General features: G+C 33.1%; 1 protein-coding gene across 1 annotated transcript in view; it reads right to left on the minus strand.

The window, feature by feature from the left end:
- MsrA (methionine sulfoxide reductase A) overlaps positions 1-12,601 on the minus strand; it is a 45,869-nt gene that overhangs the window by 7,168 nt on the left and 26,100 nt on the right. The gene's annotated exons all lie outside the window — the stretch shown is intronic.

Below are 12,601 nucleotides of genomic sequence, written 5' to 3' on the forward strand. Positions count from 1 at the left end.
GTAAAGTAATAGAAAAATTAATAAATATTCAATCAAAACCGATAAATAATTTATCGTAAAAAAATAATTTTAAATCGTAATGAATTATCGTTATTGATCTTTTTTTAATGAATCGGAGCAAAAGAAAAAACTTTAAAAGTTATAAAATAAAAATTTTGAATCTTATAAAACAGAATTCTGTAAGAATATTTGGGAAAATAATATATTGAACTAGTAAAATTTCATTGGTGAAGATACACGTAAAAACACAAAATCAAAAACTAGAGAAAATAGATATTAAGAAAAACCGATTACTTAAACTATTATAACCAAGGGTCTGAAACATCATCATATTTAGGTCAGGCCATTTTATCTGTAGTTGAAAAATAATTACACGGCCTCAAGAAAAAGAAAAAACCTTTTTTTTTAATTCCATATGCATCAGGGTAAAACGAGCCTCACAACTGCTCAGAACTAAAATAAATCTTTATTATAAAGCAAATAGTTTTCTTGTACCTTAAAATTATTTCAAGATTAAAATAATAACCACAGATCTTTACGGTATGAAATGTTAAAAATAAATGTGGTAAAACAATACTAACAGATTCTCTTTTTATAACTACTGATACTCGAGAAAAAAAGATAAACTTTGACATTTAAGATATTCCATACGTATGTGTTGCGAGAAGAGGCGTGCTAAGCCAGCGCGATTAAATAACAATCAAATTTTATGAACCTTCTACATCAAATTAATTAGTAAGATAATTTTTTTTATTAGTCTATTATAATTACTTTAACAAATATAACAAAAGATTGCATCATCATATTTTTATCGCTAAAAAGAAAAAAAATGAAAAAAGACATATTTATAAATTGACGAATAATCCATAGTACACGGACGATTTTTTTAGATGATAATTTATTTGGTTTTTTATGAACTAAAAAAAAAAAAAACATTTAAATTCTGAAAAAACAAACTAAAATACACATTTATAAAAAATTAAAATAATTAAGGGGTTGCAGACCTCAGTTTACCAAAATTACAACAAAACAAGGGGAATGTAAAAAAATCTATTGAAAAATTAGTTTATAAAAGGAAGTAGTAAGATGAAGATAATAAAATGAAATAATTACATCGCTAAGTTTTTATGTAAATTTGATATGTACAAACTAACGTATCATTACAGGTAATTTGCAGCAAAATTTTCATATAAATATAAATCTGGTACCGTTTTATTTTCAAGTTACAGCTAATTCCTCTGTGTTCAATGAAAATCTACTAGAATAAAAAAAAATAATTTAATATTCATATTTACATGTCTATTTCTCACCCGGGGGTCGCAGCGATTTCAAAGGGGAGTAGCAAAATTAGCTTACAACTTTACACGTAAACAATAATGAAATCATTTCAATAGAAACATTTTATTTACATCGCGTAAAGAAAATAAGTTACAGAGACGATTACGTTTGTTTTTCGTTTAAAAGTTTCTCGATATACAGAAAAGCAGAGAAAAAAGACGATTCCTATGTTTAGTTTTCAGCGCGACCGTAACAAAACAGTGGCGAAACGAATTAATATTTTATGCGCTTCTGTGAATAAATTTCCATATTCGCTTCGACGAGCAAGCCAAAATTTCCCTAAAAATTTTCAGATGCGGATTGTAGTTGTAATGTTTTACAGGCGACATTTCAACGAGCCGATCGTGAATCTCAACCGGTAACTTAGCGGCTACAACATTTTCACTACGCGAATTCAATACCAAACTCTTCGAGAAATTATTTTTATCTTCTGGGAAATACTCCATCGACTGAATTTTTAGCTCGCGCAAATACATTTTCACGCTATCCAAATAGCGGTGAATAATGGTAGCTCTTCTTCACCCAAATTTTTTTCAATAAAATCACAAGTCGGTGGAAACATATCAAATTTTTTTCATTGAAGGCGAATAATCTAGCGTGAACTTTGTCTGTCGTTCGTAAAATGTTATCGCAACCTTGTAAATTCACATTCGAGTTATAAAAACATCGACAATGATGTTTGTTTAACCTGGAAATATATTTTTAATTTATTTTACGATTCCGATAACCGGGTTAACACTTTCCCCTGCGATAAACATCTGACTTCTGTAAGGAAAAGAAGAGTTTTTTCTTTTCGCCCGCTTTATTGCGTAGTTTAACAAACAGCCTATTCTGTAACGGTTGAATTTTAATAAAATTAAGATTTTCCAGCGTATTTTTTTGTGAAGGAAGCAGCGCGTCCATTCCACCCTCGGTATAAGGCAATCTTTTATTTTTTACGGAAATCCACTGTTCTTTCTTGTTATCGCCTTTGGACCGTCACTACATACTGCAATATATTTTGTCCGATGCACGCTATAGTTTTTAGTAGCTTCAAAAAGACATTGTCCTGTTCCACGACCGAGTATCGATTTGCAAAACGACATATTTTCTTCGATTGAACCGTCCCTATAGCGTACATATCCCTCTATCGACGCAGCTAAATAGTTTGAACTAGGTTTTATCGGGTTGGGATTACAAATCGTGAAATATTCGTCAAATATTTTTTTAATTTGTCGGGGTCGTGCAGCTAAAAAGGTCGAGAATCACCGGTTTAACTTGTCTATTTAGAACTGAAACAGACAGCCTCATCCCAAAGCATACGGGATACCCAGGTATTCAAGTATTTCAGAATTCCTAACAAACCAAGGCGGTCGGGTCGCTTTTCTCAATATCTTGTTCGCTTAATACTGCTGTCACTAGTTATTACTGGATGGCTCTCTCTCAAGTAACATGTTTAACATATTATTTAATTGTGCTTCTGTCAGGAGAAACCAACCGTAAATTTTTGTTCTACATCAAAAAAAAAATTGTATTGTTGTTAAGACAGCTTAAAAGATATTTATTTAACTGCAAGTCTTAAGTCATTAATATTTAAATATTATACTTCAACAGGATTTCTTTTCTAATTATATACATATATAATTTTTAACTTAATCCACCCAAGAACAGATATAAAACTCTTACATTATTTGTACATCAAAGTACTTTTGCGGAATCCTGCATCATCAATCGTGTATGATATTTATAAAGTTACTTATAGAACTAAAATTAAATCATTAAAAGATTAAAATTGTAATTACATATACGACAGTATATGAAGTCATTAAATAAAATAAAAAATTTAATAACATGTGTACGACTAGCCAAATATTACAGTACTGTACCGTTTAAATAAATACTTAATATAATATCTACGAAAGTGCTGCTATTTATTGCAGCTTTTAAGAGGGTGTCTCCTTCACAATCTGTCTATAAGTTGATCAAGTTGAATTTTGAATCTTTAAAAAAGTTTAATCTTTTCATGCATAATTATATTAACTTAGCAAAATCAATTCTTTTTTGTTATTGTATTTGTCCATATTCACCTCTGTATGAATTATGTTCAAGACAAAAGTATAATATAATTTTCCACTAACAGTACAGAATTCAATAATGCCTCTTACTTTATACTTATTGTTTTTTCACTTATAGCGCCTCCTAGGGTTTCCCTCATCGTCAGTTAATAATTTTTTTTTTAAATTACACATCAAAACATACAGTACTGTATGTGTGGCTGGCCATATGGAAGTCTGGTTTGGCATACGATCCTAAAATAGATTATAAAAATGACATTGGAGTTATGACTGAAAAATGTCAGTTTTGTTATGCTCTTAAATGGACAGATGAAATACCTGGCATGAGCTGCAATTCTGGAAAAGTACAGCTTCTTTTTCCTGTTTTAGCCTCCGGCAACTACCATTCAGATAATACTTCAGAGGATGATATATATGAGTGTAAATGAAGTTGTAGTCTTGTAGAGTCTCAGTTTGACCGTTCCTGAGATGCGTGGTTAATTGAAACCCGACCACCAAAGAACACCGGTATCCACGATCTGGTATTCAGATCCGTGTAAAAATAACTGACTTTACTAGGACTTGAACTGGAAAAGTACAGCTAGAAACTTTGAAACCACCACCTGAACCATTATGTGCCTTATTAAATGGCGATCACCCTGACCGTGGCCACTTTATTGACCGTAGCAGAAAATATTCAGATGACATCTTGTGGTGCTAAGCAGAAGAAGGTTTTATGCCAACTTTTAAAGTGCAAGGCCACCATTACCATTTATATGGCACATTCTCAGGAAGAGGCTAAACCTTTGCAAATATAGTTTGTTGGCGAAGAAGAAAAAGTTAAACTTAGATGCTCTAACTATCGAGAAGTCAAACAAGTATTGGTGAAACAGTTGCAAGATATGCTCCGTAAAGTAAATAAGTACATAAGAGACTTGAAAACTACCGTGGATAAAGTACCACAGAATTGCAAAAAATTTCAAGCAGTGATTTGCGCAGACAGAAAACCTGCAAATGCTCACAGAGGTTGTTATAATGCTGCGACATCTAACGAAGTAGCTTTAGTAATAGTTGAACAGCAGTTTGAAAAACGAGCTATTGTTATTCAAAGTCACGATAACTGACTGTAACATATCAGTGAACTTCATCGATCTTATTCAACATGACCCAACAACAAAACTTCCTTTGAGTAAGTCAGTATCTGCTGCCAGTTTTTATGCATACAGAATCATGATGAGAGAAGGAAAAATTATTCATTTGCTGTGTTACGGTGCTTTATTTAATCAGTATTTAGTCAATATGTACGCCAAAATAGAAACTGAAAGATTACATTTCATCAAATGCATTCAAAAACAGCTTAGGGCAGATAACTATATCCATTTAAAAGATGCAATAGGGAGACAAGATGTTCAAACAGATCAACTAGGTAGACTAGTGTATTTGCCATCATCTTTCACAGGAGGTCCACAATATATGCACGAACAAGCTCAAGATGGACTGATGTATGTTCGACATTATCGCAGTTTGGATTTATTCATAACTGTTACATTCAATTCCAAATGGAAAGAAATTCAAGAAGCATTATTACCCGGGCAAAAGCATTGTCATCGTCCAGATATCATTGCAAGAGTTTTTATCGTAAATTAAAGAGTTAATGGACCTATTAGTAAAAGGAGAACTTTTTGGAAGTGTGAAATGCTTTATGCGTTCAACTGAATGGCAGAAACAAGGCCTGCCACATGTTCATATATTACTCTGGTTACAAAATAAAATTACAGCATATATGATAGATAAATTTACGTATGCTGAAATTCCAAATCCAGATACGGATCCGCTATTACATGAGATAGTAAAAGCCAACATGATGCATGGACTGTGTGGGCTTTTGAATTAAAATTCACCTTGCATGAAAGACGGTGTCTGTACCAAGCATTATCCAACAAAAGTTCTTCAGGAAACTCAAAAAGACGAGGTAGAAGACGCTCAACAGATTACAGAGGTTTTAAAGTAAATATTAATTCAATGGATTTAGACAATAGATGGGTCGTCCCGTACAACCTCGTATTATTACAAACTTTTAACGCACACATCAAAGCAGCTTTTGGTTTGGAGAAAAATGCTGACAGTGATGAAATAAAAATATATGAATGTGGTCTATACATCGGTAGTTGAGAAGCAGTCTGAAGAATTTTAGGATTTCCAATTCATGATATATATCCAACCATAACTGACCTAAATGTTCACCTGGAAAAAGGACAACGTGTTTACTTTACAGCAGATAACATGATGCAGAGGCTACCTAATCCACCTAAAACAACTTTTCAGATGTTCTTTGAATTATGTGAAAGAGATGATTTTGCAAAAACCCTTCTTTATTCTGGCAGAACAATAAATTTGTTCACCGTAAACAGGGAGAGGATGTAAAAGGTTGGCAAGGAAACAAAGAGGACCCGACTTTGGGAAGAGTATATTCTATTCACCCTAATAATGTAGAACGTTATCATCTTAATATTCTCCTACATCAAGTTAAGAGGACCAACATTGCACAAACATTTAAGAACTGTAAATAATACTGAGTATCCAACATTTAAAGCTGCATGCAAGGAACATGACCAATTACGTGGAGGAAAGACTGCACATTCGGTTTTCAAACTACCACTTAATCTCAATAATTTTGAAGCTCCTACGTGCAACATCAAACAGTCTAATATGGCAAAGGTTTTACAAGAATGTAAATTAATTATTTGGGATGAGTGTCCAATGTCACACAAGAAAGGGATTGAAGTTCTAAATAACTGTCTCAAAGATTTCAGAAATTCAAATACACTCATGGGAGGAGTTACTGTTCTTTTAACTGGAGATTTTCATCAAACCCTACCAGTAGTGCCTAGAAGAACTCGAGCCAGTGATGTAGAGGCATGCATCAAGAATTCATATCTGTGGCCTCGTATAGTAAATAAAACTCTCTCTTACTAAAAATATGAGAGTGTGCCTAAAAGGAGACAATACTGCTGGAGAGTTTTGTGAGCTTTTCTTAAAAATAGGAGATGGAAAATTCCCTGAATCTGAAGGAAAAATTACTATACCTGCGTCATTAGATAGAGCAGTAAGTACTTTAAAAGAGCTCATAGATAGAATATATCCGGATATTCGAAACCTCAGAAACAAATCGACTGGCTATTCGAGGAGCCATTTTGACTTCAAAAAATGAAACAGCAGCTAAAATAAATCAAATATTATTAGAATCATTTCAAGCAGAAAGAATAGAATATAGATCCACTAATTTAGCATTGGAAGTCGATGAAGCGGTTAATTACCCGGTTGAATTTCTCAATTCTCTCAATCCACCTGGGTTTCCACCACACATGCTAACTTTGAAAGTTGGTGCTCCAATTATGTTATTGAGGAGTCTTTGCCCAGCTAAGTTATGCAACGGTACAAGACTCTGTATAATCGCCGTTCAAAAAAAATTTATTGAAGTTAAAATTATCACTGGGTGTACCAAAGGAGAATTGGTGCTCATTCCTCACATACCAATGATAACATCAAACTATCTGTTCGAATTTAAGGGAATGCAGTTTCCTGTTAAATTATGTTTTACAATGACAATAAATAAATCGCAGGTCCAAACATTATAAGTTGCTGGGACTGATGTTAGAGAAGACTGTTTTCCACACGGGCAATTTTATGTGGCACGCTTCAGAATCAGCAACCCTTCAGGTTTATTTATTTTGGCGCCAGAAGGAAAACATCTAATGTAGTTTAAAGAAGTTCTAGAATAATTTTATTTTTATATTATACTTAAAATATTTATATTCATTTTTTGTTATTTATTATTAATTAATGTTTTTTTATTTATTTATATTGTTTGTTATTTAAATATTTATTAAAATAAATTCTGTAAATAACATGTAATTAAAAAGTTTTTAGTATTTATCAGTAGATTTATTAGTAGCCTGTGAGGGCTCAGATGGAAAAAAAGTAGACTTTTTTTGGGAGCCCACAAGTAACAATGATGAATGATGATTACGAGCGATAAGAACAGCAGTTCTATAATCTATTTCAGACATTATCTTTTAAATATAGCAACAAAATAAGCAAAAGCACCATTCCAAAACATTTAATAAATATGTTTAAAATTCAAGTATCGCATGGGCGACGCCGCGACAATTTTTTTTTTTTTTTTTGTCTTCAGTCATTTGACTGGTTTGATGCAGCTCTCCAAGATTCCCTATCTAGTGCTAGTCGTTTCATTTCAGTATACCCTCTACATCCTACATCCCCAACAATTTGTATTACATACTCCAAACGTGGCCTGCCTACACAATTTTTCCCTTCTACCTGTCCTTCCAATATTAAAGCGACTATTCCAGGATGCCTTAGTATGTGGCCTATAAGCCTGTCTCTTCTTTTAACTATATTTTTCCAAATGCTTCTTTCTTCATCTATTTGCCGCAATACCTCTTCATTTGTCACTTTATCCACCCATCTGATTTTTAACATTCTCCTATAGCACCGCATTTCAAAAGCTTCTAATCTTTTCTTCTCAGATACTCAGATTGTCCAAGTTTCACTTCCATATAAAGCGACACTCCAAACATACACTTTCAAAAATCTTTTCCTGACATTTAAATTAATTTTTGATGTAAACAAATTATATTTCTTACTGAAGGCTCGTTTAGCTTGTGCTATTCGGCATTTTATATCGCTCCTGCTTCGTCCATCTTTAGTAATTTTACTTCCCAAATAACAAAATTCTTCTACCTCCATAATCTTTTCTCCTCCTATTTTCACATTCAGCGGTCCATCTTTGTTATTTCTACTACATTTCATTACTTTTGTTTTGTTCTTGTTTATTTTCATGTGATAGTTCTTGCGTAGGACTTCATCTATGCCGTTCATTGTTTCTTCTAAATCCTTTTTACTCTCGGCTAGAATTACTATATCATCAGCAAATCGTAGCATCTTTATCTTTTCACCTTGTACTGTTACTCCGAATCTAAATTGTTCTTTAACATCATTAACTGCTAGTTCCATGTAAAGATTAAAAAGTAACGGAGATAGGGAACATCCTTGTCGGACTCCCTTTCTTATTAGGGCTTCTTTCTTATGTTCTTCAATTGTTATTGTTGCTGTTTGGTTCCTGTACATGTTAGCAATTGTTCTTCTATCTCTGTATTTGAACCCTAATTTTTTTTAAATGCTGAACATTTTATTCCAGTCTACGTTATCGAAAGCCTTTTCTAGGTCTATAAACGTTATGTTGGTTTGTTTTTCTTTAATCTTCCTTCTACTGTTAATCTGAGGCCTAAAATTGCTTCCCTTGTCCCTATACTTTTCCTGAAACCAAATTGGTCTTCTCCTAACACTTCTTCCACTCTCCTCTCAATTCTTCTGTATAAAATTCTAGTTAAGATTTTTGATGCATGACTAGTTAAACTAATTGTTCTGTATTCTTCACATTTATCTGCCCCTGCTTTCTTTGGTATCATAACTATAACACTTTTTTTGAAGTCTGATGGAAATTCCCCATTTTCATAAATATTACACACCAGTTTGTATAATCTATCAATCGCTTCCTCACCTGCACTGCGCAGTAATTTCTACAGGTATTCCGTCTATTCCAGGAGCCTTTCTGCCATTTAAATCTTTTAATGCTCTCTTAAATTCAGATCTCAGTATTGTTTCTCCCATTTCATCCTCCTCAACTTCCTCTTCTTCCTCTATAACACCATTTTCTAATTCATTTCCTCCGTATAACTCTTCAATATATTCCACCCATCTATCGACTTTACCTTTCGTATTATATATTGGTGTACCATCTTTGTTTAACACATTATTAGATTTTAATTTATGTACCCCAAAATTTTCCTTAACTTTCCTGTATGCTCCGTCTATTTTACCAATGTTCATTTCTCTTTCCACTTCTGAACACTATTCTTTAATCCACTCTTCTTTCACCAGTTTGCACTTCCTGTTTATAGCATTTCTTAATTTCCGATAGTTCCTTTTACTTTCTTCATCACTAGCATTCTTATATTTTCTACGTTCATCCATCAGCTGCAATATATCGTCTGAAACCCAAGGTTTTCTACCGGTTCTCTTTATTCCGCCTAAGTTTGCTTCTGCTGATTTAAGAATTTCCTTTTTAACATTCTCCCATTCTTCTTCTACATTTTCTACCTTATCTTTTTTACTCAGACCTCTTGCGATGTCCTCCTCAAAAATCTTCTTTACCTCCTCTTCCTCAAGCTTCTCTAAATTCCACAGATTCATCTGACACCTTTTCTTCAGGTTTTTAAACCCCAATCTACATTTCATTATCACCAAATTATGGTCGCTATCAATGTCTGCTCCGCGACAGATAACCTGCTAGTATTTATATAATTAAATGAATTCACCTATAATTTGAATCATTAAATTAGTATTTATTATTGTATTAACAACCTCAAACATACTACATGCTTATTTTAATGAGGAGGATAACAGGTGAAAAGATTATGCCAGCAGCTGGAATCACAACAGAGAGCAGATTATCTAGGTGCTAGCACAATCACACCAACAGCAAGTGGCCAATAGTAATGTATGTATACGTGTGTGCATACATTTATATATATGTAGAATATAATATTCTTTCAGCCTTCGCAAAGCACATAATTAGAGAAACACTCTTACCTTTAATCTTTTACTCCATCAAAGAACTTTTGGGCCTAAGCCCATCCTCAGTGATGTTTTTTATAATTCTTAAACTGTTTAGAGTTACACAATAAAATTTTTAGCTTTTTATATTTTGTAAAAACGTTTTGTTTAAAATAAAAATATTTGTTTTTTAAATTTAAAAGATTTTTAAAAACAAACAATTTTTACAGAATGTAAAAAGCTAAAAACTTTATTGTGTAAATGTAAACAGTTTAAGAATTATAAAAAAAACATCACTGAAAATGGGCTTAGGCCCGAAAGCACTTTGATGGAGTAAAAGAATAAAGGTAAGAGTGTTTTTCTAATCCTGTGCTTTGTGGAGGCTGAAAGAATATTAAACTGCATATATAGACAGATATTTATGTACAGAGAAAGAAAGAAAATATGGACTATAAAAAGTTTAACCTAAATAAATTAACATTAATTTCTTCACATTACATTAATTTCTTCGTGGGAGAGTCTGTTAATAAATTAACAGACTGTCCCACGAAGAAAGTGAGAAACTTTCAGGGCATATTCTACTGGTAAAAATAATGAAAAAAGTTCATAATATACAGGTATGAAACACTTTGTTTTCAAGTTATGGCTAGTGAAAGATTTCTCCTGAATTTCAGCTCTTCTAATAAAAAGAAGCCCTGCTGTAATTTTTAGGATCCAATTTAAGAGATAAAGTTCTTAAATAATTTGAGTCGGGAAATAGGAGAAAACAGGTTCCAGAACTGTAACTCCGGTAGTTTTTAAAATATCTGATGTATATTCAAATACAACAAAATTAAACTATTTAAGGTCATACAAAAATGTTATACAGCTGAAAGGTAATTGATTGAGAACCTATAGTCATAGAAACAGCCCAAGTTTTTTTTTTTTTTTTAACTGTCTTACTTAACCAAGATAGGGGTAGTATTCTATATCTCAAAGGTCAGAGGCTTAAATTTTACATTTGATTTTTCAGAGAATGCTAGAATTGCTAGGAGATTGGCTTTGACATATCCAAAAATTTGTTATAACAAATTAGTAGTATTAAGTCCAATAGGATGCAGATGAAAATAATAAACTGGAATAACCTATGGAAGGAGCAATTTCAATGTACGGTCTAAGAAGAATGAATAAGTTAATTAAACAAACAGTCTATGAGGTTAACAGACTTTATATTAATTCATCACCCTTTCCAAAATATAAATAGTTGAATTCTTGTTTTGAATCGGGGAAATAACTTTCAAAGGATATACCATTAAGCAAAATAAGAAATGTAACCTGTGCTTGTTTGGCAGCACAACAATCTTGCCTATATTTTTATAAAAATGGCCAAGGCAACGTATATTGTACATTTACAATTTTAAAATAAAGAAAAATTTTTGTCATATTTCACTGAGCCATCCAATCTGTTCTGACATGAGGAAAAATTACTTATTAAAATACATTTTTAAGATTACATGTGAAATCGACAAGTAAAGGTAGTTGTAGTTTCAAACTCTGAGAAACTAAATATTTTGTAAATCTACAGAAGTAAGAGTGATGATACTTAGTCTGGGATAACATTTTGTCAAGTTTGTCCTGTATATTCCATGAGGCAGGTCTATGACTACTATCAATTACTTTTTGTGCGTCTATGTATTGTGACCTGAAACATAACTTGGAATTTTAAATTCAATTTTAGTAACTTTCAATACTTGTACATTGTTATTTATTGTTTTTTTTTTTTAAATCAAGTAAATAAAACTGATATTACAATACTAATTAAGGATATACCTAACCACATAATGATTCAGGTAGCTGAAAATAGATTCTTGGTATCTAGCTTGTTTGTTCTGAATGGAACATATAATAAGGTAATAATTATTATTATTGTAGTTACTTGTTCGGTCGGTTAATTATTTGTAACTTTAAACTGTTGAAAAACTGTTCTGATGAACGTTCAAACTAAATTACAAAGATTTGTTCAGTCGGTTAATTATTTGTCAGTTTAAATCGTCGAATAACTGTTCTGATGAACTTTCAAACCAAAATTATAGATACTGTTGCCATATGCTGTGCTTCCAATCGGCGAGCCTTATGCTAGGCAGTAAGTTATCAGGGAAACTTGCAGTTCACATACGCACCTGCACACGTGTTCCTCCACCAAGCCAGCAGAGTGTGCAATAGCCCACCGTGCACCAGCAGCTTTATAAGCATCAACTCTGTAATGTGAAAGCATTCACTCTCTGACCACCACCAGGAGAAGACCAAGAAGAACTCTTCTGGCCTGCCCGATGCGGGATCTCTCAGCAACAGAGATGCCAATATCCCCGCCGGAGTAGTAGCAATGACTGACCCAGCACAAAGCCACTAGCGCCAGGGGTTGTAACAGTGAAAACAGAGCTGGATGAGCACCGCTTGGGGAGAACTGCCTCGGCCACACCGGCACAAGACTTGAAGCCGACCCAACACTACGGGATTCTGGAGGCCAACCATCGCTACACTTTAGCGGGAACCCGACTGCTGCTGATAGGAAGCTGTCAGATTCCAATGTAAGACCCACAGCACCCCAACTA

This window comes from Lycorma delicatula, chromosome 6, assembly GCF_047948215.1.
Source record: "Lycorma delicatula isolate Av1 chromosome 6, ASM4794821v1, whole genome shotgun sequence".
NCBI lineage: Eukaryota > Metazoa > Arthropoda > Insecta > Hemiptera > Fulgoridae > Lycorma > Lycorma delicatula.